The sequence below is a fragment of the Salvelinus alpinus genome, chromosome 6 (assembly GCF_045679555.1).
Source record: "Salvelinus alpinus chromosome 6, SLU_Salpinus.1, whole genome shotgun sequence".
Lineage (NCBI taxonomy): Eukaryota > Metazoa > Chordata > Actinopteri > Salmoniformes > Salmonidae > Salvelinus > Salvelinus alpinus.
Genome location: NC_092091.1, coordinates 11,078,308 through 11,090,342, shown reverse-complemented (window position 1 = coordinate 11,090,342; position 12,035 = coordinate 11,078,308). Strand labels below are relative to the sequence as shown.

Below are 12,035 nucleotides of genomic sequence, written 5' to 3'. Positions count from 1 at the left end.
GTAAGGTTGGGCAGGCTCAATGCTCAAGAGAGCCAGTACGCCTGCACGGTCCGGTATTTCCGGCGCTACCTCCCCGCCCTAGCCCAGTACCACCAGTGCCTCCACTACGCACCAGGTTTCCAGTGCGTCTCCAGAGCCCTGTTCCTCCTCCACGCACTTTTCCTATGGTGCGTGTATCCAGTTCGGTGCCTCCAGTTCCGACAACACGCACTAAGCCTCCTGTGCGTCTCCAGAGCCCTGTACGCACTGTTCCTTCTCCCCGTACTCGTCCTGATGTGCGTGCACTCAGCCCGGTGCCACCAGTGCCGGTACCACGCACCAGGCCTATAGTGCGCTTTGAGAGGTCAGTGTGCCCTGTCCCTGCTCCCCGCACTAGGCTTGAAGTGCGTGTCTCCAGTCCGGTGCCTCCAGTTCCGGCACCACGTACCAGGCCTACAGTGCGTCTCAGCCGGCCAGAGTCTGCCGTCTGCTCAACGGCGCCTGAACTGTCCGTCTGCCAAGCGCTGCATGAACTGCCCGTCTGTATTGAGCCTTCAAAGCCGCCCGTCTGCCATGAGCCTACAGAGCCTTCCGCCAGACTGGAGCCGCTAGAGCCTTCCGCCAGACAGGAGCAGCCAAAGCCTTCCGCTAGACAGGATCAGTCTGAGCCATCCGTCTCCCCAGCGCCGTCTGAGCCATCCGTCTCCCCAGCGCCGTCTGAGCCATCCGTCTCCCCAGCGCCGTCTGAGCCATCCGTCTCCCCAGCGCCGTCTGAGCCATCCGTCTCCCCAGCGCCGTCTGAGCCATCCGTCTGTCCCGAGCCATTAGAGCCGCCCGTCTGTCCCGAGCCGTCAGAGCCGTTAGTCAGTCAGGAGCCGCTAGAGCCATTCGTCAGTCAGGATCTGCCAGAGCCGTCAACCAGACAGGATCTGCCAGAGCCGCCAACCAGACAGGATCTGCCAGCCAGACAGGATCTGCCAGAGCCGTCAGCGAGCCATGACCGTCCAGAGCCGTCAGCGAGCCATGACCGTCCAGAGCCGTCAGCGAGCCATGAGCGTCCAGAGCCGTCAGCCTGCCATGAGCGTCCAGAGCCGTCAGCCTGCCATGAGCTTCCAGAGCCGTCAGTCAGCCATGAGCTGCCCCTCAGCCAGAAGCGGCTAGTAATCCAGAACTGCCCTTCAGTCCGGAGTTGCCCCTCTATCCTAAGCTACCTCTTTATCCTGAGCTACCTCTCTATCCTGAGCTATCCCTCTGTCCTGAGCTATCCCTCTGTCCTGAGCTATTTCTCTGTCCTGAGCTACCTTGTCCCGGAGCTGTCCTTTATCTTGGTGTTGCCCCTTAAATTAGGTGGGGGAAATAAGAGGGTGGTCATGATAAGGGGTAAACGTAAGCTGGGATTGACTATGGTGGGGTGGGGACCTCGTCCAGAGCCTGAGCCACCACCGTGGTCAGATGCCCACCCGGACCCTCCCCTAGACTTTCTGCTGGTGCGCCCGGAGTTCGCACCTTAAGGGGGGGGTTATGTCACGTTCCTGACCTATTTCTGTTAGTTTGTTGTATGTGTTAGTTGGTCAGGACGTGAGTTTGGGTGGGCATTCTATGTTGTCTGTTTCTATGTTGGTTTAAGGGTTGCCTGGTATGGCTCTCAATTAGAGGCAGGTGTTTGGCGTTCCTCTAATTGAGAGTCATATTTAGGTAGGTTGTTTCACAGTGTTCGTTGTGGGTGGTTGTCTCCTGTGTCTGTGTCGATGTTACACCATACGGGAATGTTTCGGTTTGTTCGTGCGTTTATGTAGTCTGTTCCTGTGTCAGCGTGCTTCGTGTATATGTAAGTTCGTTTGTTCAGGTCTGTCTACATCGTTTTGTTGTTTTGTTAGTTATATCAAGTATAGTTCGTTTTCGTCTTTGTCTATTTTGTTTATTTAATAAATCATTATGTATTCACAACCTGCTGCGCCTTGGTTCAATCACTACTCCTCCTCTTCGTATGAAGAGAGAGAGGAACGCCGTTACACACAGTGCATTCTAAAACTGTTCAGACTACGACACAGTGCATTCTAAAACTGTTCAGACTACGACACAGTGCATTCTAAACTGTTCAGACTACGACACAGTGCATTCTAAACTGTTCAGACTACGACACAGTGCATTCTAAAACTGTTCAGACTACGACACAGTGCATTCTAAACTGTTCAGACTACGACACAGTGCATTCTAAACTGTTCAGACTACGACACAGTGCATTCTAAAACTGTTCAGACTACGACAGTGCATTCTAAAACTGTTCAGACTACGACAGTGCATTCTAAAACTGTTCAGACTACGACACAGTGCATTCTAAAACTGTTCAGACTACGACACAGTGCATTCTAAAACTGTTCAGACTACGACACAGTGCATTCTAAAACTGTTCAGACTACGACACAGTGCATTCTAAAACTGTTCAGACTACGACACAGTGCATTCTAAAACTGTTCAGACTACGACACAGTGCATTCTAAAACTGTTCAGACTACGACACAGTGCATTCTAAAACTGTTCAGACTACGACACAGTGCATTCTAAAACTGTTCAGACTACGACACAGTGCATTCTAAAACTGTTCAGACTACGACACAGTGCATTCTAAAACTGTTCAGACTACGACACAGTGCATTCTAAAACTGTTCAGACTACGACAGTGTCACGTTCCTGACCTATTTCTGTTAGTTTGTTGTATGTGTTAGTTGGTCAGGACGTGAGTTTGGGTGGGCATTCTATGTTGTCTGTTTCTATGTTGGTTTAAGGGTTGCCTGGTATGGCTCTCAATTAGAGGCAGGTGTTTGGCGTTCCTCTACTTGAGAGTCATATTTAGGTAGGTTGTTTCACAGTGTTCGTTGTGGGTGGTTGTCTCCTGTGTCTGACGATGTTACACCATACGGGAATGTTTCGGTTTGTTCGTGCGTTTATGTAGTCTGTTCCTGTGTCAGCGTGCTTCGTGTATATGTAAGTTCGTTTGTTCAGGTCTGTCTACATCATTTTGTTGTTTTGTTAGTTATATCAAGTATAGTTCGTTTTCGTCTGTCTGTTTTGTTTATTTAATAAATCATTATGTATTCACAACCTGCTGCGCCTTGGTTCAATCACTACTCCTCCTCTTCGTATGAAGAGAGAGAGGAACGCCTTTACACACAGTGCATTCTAAAACTGTTCAGACTACGACACAGTGCATTCTAAAACTGTTCAGACTACGACACAGTGCATTCTAAAACTGTTCAGACTACGACACAGTGCATTCTAAACTGTTCAGACTACGACACAGTGCATTCTAAAACTGTTCAGACTACGACACAGTGCATTCTAAAACTGTTCAAACTGACCTGAGAACAGTCATCCATACAGTACCATGTCCTCTAACTCCAGCTGATATACTGACCTGAGAACAGTTATCCATACAGTACCATGTCCTTTAACTCCAGCTGATATACTGACCTGAGAACAGTTATCCATTCAGTACCATGTCCTCTAACTCCAGCTGATATACTGACCTGAGAACAGTTATCCAACCAGTGGCATGTCCATTGTCATGCCTATTTCCACATGCCATGTGCCCCCTCAGTTTCACCCATTTACACACTGAAAATACAGAAGATATTGTCTCGTTTGTACATGATAATCCAAAGAAATCGTATTTCGCCAGTGGCTCTGACACGGACTGTGTGAGTCACAGCAGAGTCAGACAAGTCAGGTGTAAAATTTCGCCATGTGCAGTATCATCCACAAAGTAGTTTGAACTGCAGGAAAACTATTTGATTCTGAAAAGCTATGTACAACTTCTTCTTTTTAACGTTAGTTTAAAAAAAAGATTCATTTTTTTTACTGTCTAAAAGCTTGTAAACATTTTTTAAAAATTAGTAAAAATAGGAATACAACTATTTTCTAAAGTGCTCACAATAAACCTTTCAAAATGCCTTTGTGTTCTTATTTTATAGGTGTTACTGAGGACCAAGTCAGTCGTACTCCTCTCTTCTCTGACCATCCCTCTCATCCAATCTTACTAGCAGCACTTACAGCAGTACTGTACTTAGGAAGCTGCCCAGTACCGATGATACTGAAAACTACCCTTTACCTTTCCACTCTCCTCCAAGACAAGGATAAACTTCAAGTTATCAACAATCCAAATTGTACCTCTTGAAAAGGATATTTTTTTCCCACACAGTATTCTTGTCCCTGGTTGGATTGATACACTATATTCTCTCCTGTAGTAAGTAGTAAAGTACCGTTGTGACTCCAACCCGTTAGCCAAATCCTTATGTGTTCTGACTCGGTGCTGCTCCCAGATGTGTTGAGTAGAAAGAAGCTTTATTCAAACAGAGTACCAAGTTTAGCTGTAGAGAGAAAGAGAGAGAGGGGGAGAGAGAGAGAGAGCGAGAGACAGAGAGGGGGAAAGAGAGAGAGAGGGAAAGAGAGAGCGAGGGAAAGAGAGAGAGAGGGACAGATAGGGACAGAGTGAGAGGGACAGAGAGAGAGGGACAGAGAGAGAGGGACAGAGAGAGAGGGACAGAGAGAGAGGGACAGAGAGAGAGGGACAGAGAGGGACAGAGAGAGGGACAGAGAGGGACGGAGAGAGGGAGGGAGAGAGGGACGGAGAGAGGGAGGGAGAGAGGGACGGAGAGAGGGAGAGAGAGAGAGAGGGAGAGAGAGAGGGAGAGAGAGAGGGGGAGAGAGAGAGGGAGAGAGAGAGGGAGAGAGAGAGGGAGAGAGAGAGAGAGAGAGAGAGAGAGAGCTGTAGTAGAAAGTAGTGTGAGGTCAGTCTGAGGATTTGAACATCAAAGCAGAACCACAGAACCACACTACACTACAGTACTAGTGAATGGTTGCTAGTTGAATTGGTTGTTTTCACAACAAAGGTGTAATTGGCATGAGATTTGTTTTGACTCAAATCCACTTCTAATAATCTTTTTCAACCTCATGTTCAGAGGATTGGAAGTCTTGCTAAAATGTTTTTTTTTCTTTGGAAATCTTAGCTCAGAATGATGTATTGTTTTCGTGTGTTGGGCTGTGCTTTTTATAACATTACAATAATGCAAAATTAGTATATTATAACACAATAACAGTACAGTTGGGACACATTTCCTGTTACCTCTACAAGTGTGAGCATTGAAACATTCATATTCAGGTTTATGGACTATTACGTGAGAAAAGTCTTAGGGTACTAAACGGACATATAAGTCAAATCAAATCAGATGTTATTGGTCACGTACACATATTTAACAGATGTTATTGGTCACGTACACATTTTTAACAGATGTTATTGGTCACGTACACATTTTTAGCAGATGTTATTGGTCACATACACGTGACTAACAGATGTTATTGCGAATGTAGCGAAATGCTTGTGCTTCTAACTCCGACAGCGCAGTAATATCAAACAATTTCATAACATATACCCCAAAATACACGTAAATGTAAGTAAGGAATGGATTAAGAATATATATATACACGTATATGTCAGAGGGGCATGGGACTAAGATACAGTAGATACTCCATAATAGGTACAGTAGATACTCCATAATGGGTACAGTAGATACTCTATAATAGGGACTAAGATACAGTAGATACTCCATAATAGGTACAGTAGATACTCCATAATGGGTACAGTAGATACTCCATAATAGGGACTAAGATACAGTAGATACTCCATAATGGGTACAGTAGATACTCCATAATAGGGACTAAGATACGGAGGAGGAGCAGGGATTGAACCAAACTGCAGCGTTGTATTTAGACATAATGAATTTATTTAAGTGTAGACGAAAAACACGAACTTCACTTGAATACTTACAAAACAACAAAACGAATGTAGACAAACCTGAACATACGAACTTACATGTAACACGAAGAACGCACGAACAGGAAAAATGACTACATAAAACGATGAATGAACGAAACAGTCCCGTATGGTGCAAACAAACACAGACACGGAAGACAACCACCCACGACAAACAATGTGACAACACCTACAGTGAGGGAAAAAAGTATTTGATCCCCTGATGATTTTGTACGTTTGCCCACTGACAAAGAAATGATCAGTCTATAATTTTAATGGTAGGTTTATTTGAACAGTGAGAGACAGAATAACAACAAAAAAATCCAGAAAAACGCATGTCAAAAACGTTATAAATTGATTTGCATTTTAATGAGGGAAATAAGTATTTGACCCCCTCTCAATCAGAAAGATTTCTGGCTCCCAGGTGTCTTTCATACAGGTAACGAGCTGAGATTAGGAGCACACTCTTAAAGGGAGTGCTCCTAATCTCAGTTTCTTACCTGTATAAAAGACACCTGTCCACAGAAGCAATCAATCAATCAGATTCCAAACTCTCCACCATGGCCAAGACCAAAGAGCTCTCCAAGGATGTCAGGGACAAGATTGTAGATCTACACAAGGCTGGAATGGGCTACAAGACCATTGCCAAGCAGCTTGGTGAGAAGGTGACAACAGTTGGTGTGATTATTCGCAAATGGAAGAAACACAAAAGAACTGTCAAACTCCCTTGGCCTAGGGCTCCATGCAAGATCTCACCTCGTGGAGTTGCAATGATCATGAGAATGGTGAGGAATCAGCCCAGAACTACACAGGAGGATCTTGTCAATGATCTCAAGGCAGCTGGGACCATAGTCACCAAGAAAACAATTGGTAACACACTACGCCGTGAAGGACTGAAATCCTGCAGCGCCCGCAAGGTCCCCCTGCTCAAGAAAGCACATATACATGCCCGTCTGAAGTTTGCCAATGAACATCTGAATGATTCAGAGGACAACTGGGTGAACGTGTTGTGGTCAGATGAGACCAAAATGGAGTTCTTTGGCATCAACTCAACTTGCCGTGTTTGGAGGAGGAGGAATGCTGCCTATGACCCCAAGAAACCATCCCCACCGTCAAACATGGCGGTGGAAACATTATGCTTTGGGGGTGTTTTTCTGCTAAGGGGACAGGACAACTTCACCGCATCAAAGGGACGATGGACGGGGCCATGTACCGTCAAATCTTGGGTGAAAACCTCCTTCCCTCAGCCAGGGTATTGAAAATGGGTCGTGGATGGGTATTCCAGCATGACAATGACCCAAAACACACGGCCAAGGCAACAAAGGAGTGGCTCAAGAAAAAGCACATTAAGGTCCTGGAGTGGCCTAGCCAGTCTCCAGACCTTAATCCCATAAAAAATCTGTGGAGGGAGCTGAAGGTTCGAGTTGCCAAACGTCAGTCTCGAAACCTTAATGACTTGAAGAAGATCTGCAAAGAGGAGTGGGACAAAATCTCTCCTGAGATGTGTGCAAACCTGGTGGCCAACTACAAGAAACATCTGACCTCTGTGATTGCCAACAAGGGTTTTGCCACCAAGTACTAAGTCATGTTTTGCAGAGGGGTCAAATACTTATTTCCCTCATTAAAATGCAAATCAATTTATAACATTTTTGACATGCGTTTTTCTGGATTTTTTTGTTGATATTCTGTCTATCACTGTTCAAATAAACCTACCATTAAAATTACAGACTGATAATTTCTTTGTCAGTGGGCAAACGTACAAAATCAGCAGGGGATCAAATACTTTTTTCCCTCACTGTACCTTAATATGATTCTCAATCAGAGGAGATGAAAACCACCTGCCTCTAATTGAGAACCATATCAGGTACCCATTTACCAACATAGAAACAGAAAACATAGACTGCCCACCCAAACTCACGTCCTGACCAACTAACACATACAAAAACTAACAGAAAACAGGTCAGGAACGTGACAGATACAGTAGATACTCCATAATAGGTACAGTATATACTCCGTAATAGGTTCAGTAGATACTCCATAATAGGTACAGTAGATACTCCATAATAGGTACAGTAGATACACCATAATAGGTACAGTAGATACTCCATAATAGGTACAGTAGATACTCCATAATAGGAACAGTAGATACTCCAGAATAGGGACCAAGATACAGTAGATACTCCAGAATAGGAACAGTAGATACTCCAGAATAGGGACCAAGATACAGTAGATACTCCAGAATAGGAACAGTAGATACTCCAGAATAGGGACCAAGATACAGTAGATACTCCAGAATAGGAACAGTAGATACTCCAGAATAGGGACCAAGATACAGTAGATACTCCAGAATAGGAACAGTAGATACTCCAGAATAGGTACAGTAGATACTCTATAATAGGTACAGTAGATACTCCATAATAGGAGCTGACTGTTTGTACTGCATGTTAATGTAGATATTTTGCTGAGGCCAACAATCAGCTAGTTTTGACGTGAAATACAGTATTGGATGTGTTTGGGGTGAGACGTGTTCTCAACACTGTGTGTGTGTGTGTGTGTGTGTGTGTGTGTGTGTGTGTGTGTGTGTGTGTGTGTGTGTGTGTGTGTGTGTGTGTGTGTGTGTGTGTGTGTGTGTGTGTGTGTGTGTGTGTGTGTGAGAGAGAGAGAGAGAGAGAGACTCACTATGTCTGTGATATATGTGGTTGTCTCACCTGGCTACCTTAAGATGAATGCACTGACTGGAAGTCGCTCCGGATAAGAGCTTCTGCGAAATTACTAAAATGTCAAATGTGTGTGTGTGGGTGTGTATGGGTGTGTGTGTATGTGTATGGGGGTGTGTGTATGTGTATGGGGGTGTGTGTATGTGTATGGGTGTGTGTGTATGGGTGTGTGTGTATGTGTATGGGGGTGTGTGTATGTGTATGGGTGTGTGTGTGTGTGTGTGTGTATGGGTGTGTGTGTGTGTATGTGTATGGGGGTGTGTGTGTGTGTGGGTGTGTGTGTGTGTATGTGTATGGGTGTGTGTATGTGTATGGGTGTGTGTATGTGTATGGGTGTGTGTATGTGTATGTGTATGGGTGTGTGTGTGTGTGTATGTGTATGGGTGTGTATGTGTATGTGTGTGTGTGTGTGTGTATGTGTATGGGTGTGTGTATGTGTATGGGTGTGTGTGTGTGTGTGTGTATGGGTGTGTGTGTGTGTGTGTATGGGTGTGTGTATGTGTATGGGTGGGTGTGTGTATGTGTATGGGTGTGTGTGTGTGTGTGTATGGGTGTGTGTATGTGTATGGGTGTGTGTGTGTGTATGTGTATGGGTGTGTGTGTGTGTGTGTGTGTATGGGTGTGTGTGCGAGATTAGATAAAGTGGGTCAGTTGGAGTCAAACCCGAATCGTTACTCTACCTGTCTGCCTGTCTACCTGTCTACCTGTCTGCCTGTCTACCTGTCTACCTGTCTGCCTGTATGGTTTGTATGGGACTACTGGCTGTATTCTTACCTCTGATGTACTGTACAGTAGCCTTATTTTTTAAATACAATAAAAACTTCACTAAAGAAAACATTTCCAATTTTAATTTTCTCCTCTCCAACCTCCATTTTGTTCTCTCCATTAATAATCATTAATACCATGAGAACCATTGACATGTTGAGTTCTGCTAATATTATTAAACACACAATCATATCAGACCTAATGAGTGATTATGTTCTATGTAAGAAAACTGAAACACGCACTCCCTGGACAATTAAGTATTCTTGTCTGGGGCACAGGGTTGATGCCAATAATATAGTACAGTTGTGTAGAGTTGTACTGGGTTGGTAGAAGTGCTGAGTGTAGAGACTTTATGACCTGAGGGGTCACTTCGTTTTAGGGCCAATAGGGAGTGCTCAGAACCAGACAAAGTGTTTTCATGGTTTTTATGGAAGGGGCCTGAATGGTTGAGGACACTGAAGGAATGACTCACAAAAGCAACTATAAGATGGTAAATGACCCCGCTTTTGTAAGCAACGTGTTATTCTTAGTCTGTTGTTTCCCATGGCAGAATATAAGGTACCTCTCAATTTGTGAGACAGTGAAGACTACATTTTTTTGGGAGGTCTCCTGGGCTTTTGAATGTGGTTGGCCAATTCAATAAAGCACATACAGTGTCAAGAAAAAGTGTGTGAACCTTTTGGAAATACCTGGATTTATGCATAAATTGGTCATCAAATTTGATCTGATCTTCATCTAGGTCACAACAATAGACAAACACAGTCTGCTTAAACTAATAACACACAAACAATGATACGTTTTCATATCTTTATTGAACACACCGTGTAAACATTCACAGTGCAGGGTGGATTTAATAACTGGTTGACCCTCCTTTGGCAGCAATAACCTCAACCAAACGTTTTCTGTAGTTGCGGATCAGACCTGCACAATGGACAGGAGGAATTTTGGACCATTCCTCTTTACAAAACTGTTTCAGTTCAGCAATATTCTTGGGATGTCTGGTGTGATCCACTCTCTTGAGGTCATGCCACAGCATCTCAATCGGGTTGAGGTCAGTACTCTGACTGGGCCACTCCAGAATGTGTATTTTCTTCTGTTGAAGCCATTCGGTTGTTGATTTACTTTTGTGTTTTGGGTGGTTGTCCTGTTGCATCACCCAACTTCTGTTGAGCTTCAATTGACGGAGAGATAGCCTAACATTTTCCTGCAAAATGTCTTGATAAACTTGGGAATTGATTTTTCTGTCGATGATAGCAAGCTGTCCAGGCCCTGAGGCAGCAAAGCAGCCCCAAACCACGATGCTCCCTCCAACATACTTTACAGTTGGGATGAGGTTTTGATGTTGGTGTGCTGTGCCTTTTTTTCTCCACACATAGTGTTGTGTGTTCCTTCCAAACAACACAACCGTAGTTTCATCTGTCCACAGAATGTTTTGCCAGTAGTGCTGTGGAACATCCAGGTGCACTTTTTCAAACTTTTTTTGGACAGCAGTGGTTTCTTCCTTGGTGTCCTCCCATGAATACTATTCTTGTTTAGTGTTTTACGTATCGTAGACTCGTCAACAGAGATGTTAGCATGTTCCAGAGATTTCTGTAAGTCTTTAGCTGACACTCTAGGATTCTTCTTAAACCTCAATGAGCATTCAGCACTGTGCTCTTGCAGTCATATTTGCAGGATGGCCACTCCTTGGGAGAGTAGCAACAGTGCTGAACTTTCTCACATACTTTTTCTTGCCACTGTATATTGTGATTTTTCAGAGACAAAGGTAGACTGACAGACTTTCAGCAGGTATCGTTGATAGACCTATGTTCTATGGAGAGCTGCTTCATGTCCCCTCTCAGCTTACTATGGAGAGAGACCAGCATCATGTCCCCTCTCAGCTAACTATGGAGAGAGACCAGCATCATGTCCCCTCTCAGCTTACTGTGGAGAGAGACCAGCATCATGTCCCCTCTCAGCTAATTATGGAGAGAGACCAGTATCATGTCCCCTCTCAGCTAATTATGGAGAGAGACCAGCTTCATGTCCCCTCTCAGCTAATTATGGAGAGAGACCAGTATCATGTCCCCTCTCAGCTAATTATGGAGAGAGACCAGCATCATGTACCCTCTCAGCTAACTATGGAGAGAGACCAGTATCATGTCCCCTCTCAGCTAATTATGGAGAGAGACCAGAATCATGTCCCCTCTCAGCACACTATGGAGAGAGACCAGCTTCATGTCCCCTCTCAGCTAACTATGGAGAGAGACCAGATTCATGTCCCCTCTTAGCTTACTATGGAGAGAGACCAGCATCATGTCCCCTCTCAGCTTACTATGGAGAGAGACCAGCATCATGTCCCCTCTCAGCTTACTATGAAGAGAGACCAGTATCATGTCCCCTCTCAGCACACTATGGAGAGAGACCAGCTTCATGTCCCCTCTCAGCTAACTATGGAGAGAGACCAGATTCATGTCCCCTCTTAGCTTACTATGGAGAGAGACCAGCATCATGTCCCCTCTCAGCTAACTATGGAGAGAGACCAGCATCATTACCCATCTCAGCTAATTATGAAGAAAGACCAGCATCATGTCCCCTCTCAGCACACTATGGAGAGAGACCAGTATCATGTCCCCTCTCAGCTTACTATGGAGAGAGACCAGCATCATGTCCCCTCTCAGCTTACTATGGAGAGAGAGACCAGTATCATGTCCCCTCTCAGCTTACTATGGAGAGAGACCAGCATCATGTCCCCTCTCAGCTTACTATGGAGAGAGACCAGTATC

The 12,035-nt window shown here is 44.8% G+C and overlaps 1 protein-coding gene across 1 annotated transcript in view; it reads right to left on the bottom strand.

Annotated features, from left to right (window-relative positions):
* Positions 1 to 4,270, bottom strand: part of LOC139578131 (aggrecan core protein-like) — a 32,535-nt gene extending 28,265 nt beyond the window's left edge. The window contains exon 1 of the mRNA XM_071405376.1: positions 4,147 to 4,270. The gene's annotated coding sequence lies outside the window, so the exon portion shown is untranslated. The remainder of the gene's footprint in view (positions 1 to 4,146) is intronic.
* Positions 4,271 to 12,035: the final 7,765 nt, after the last annotated feature.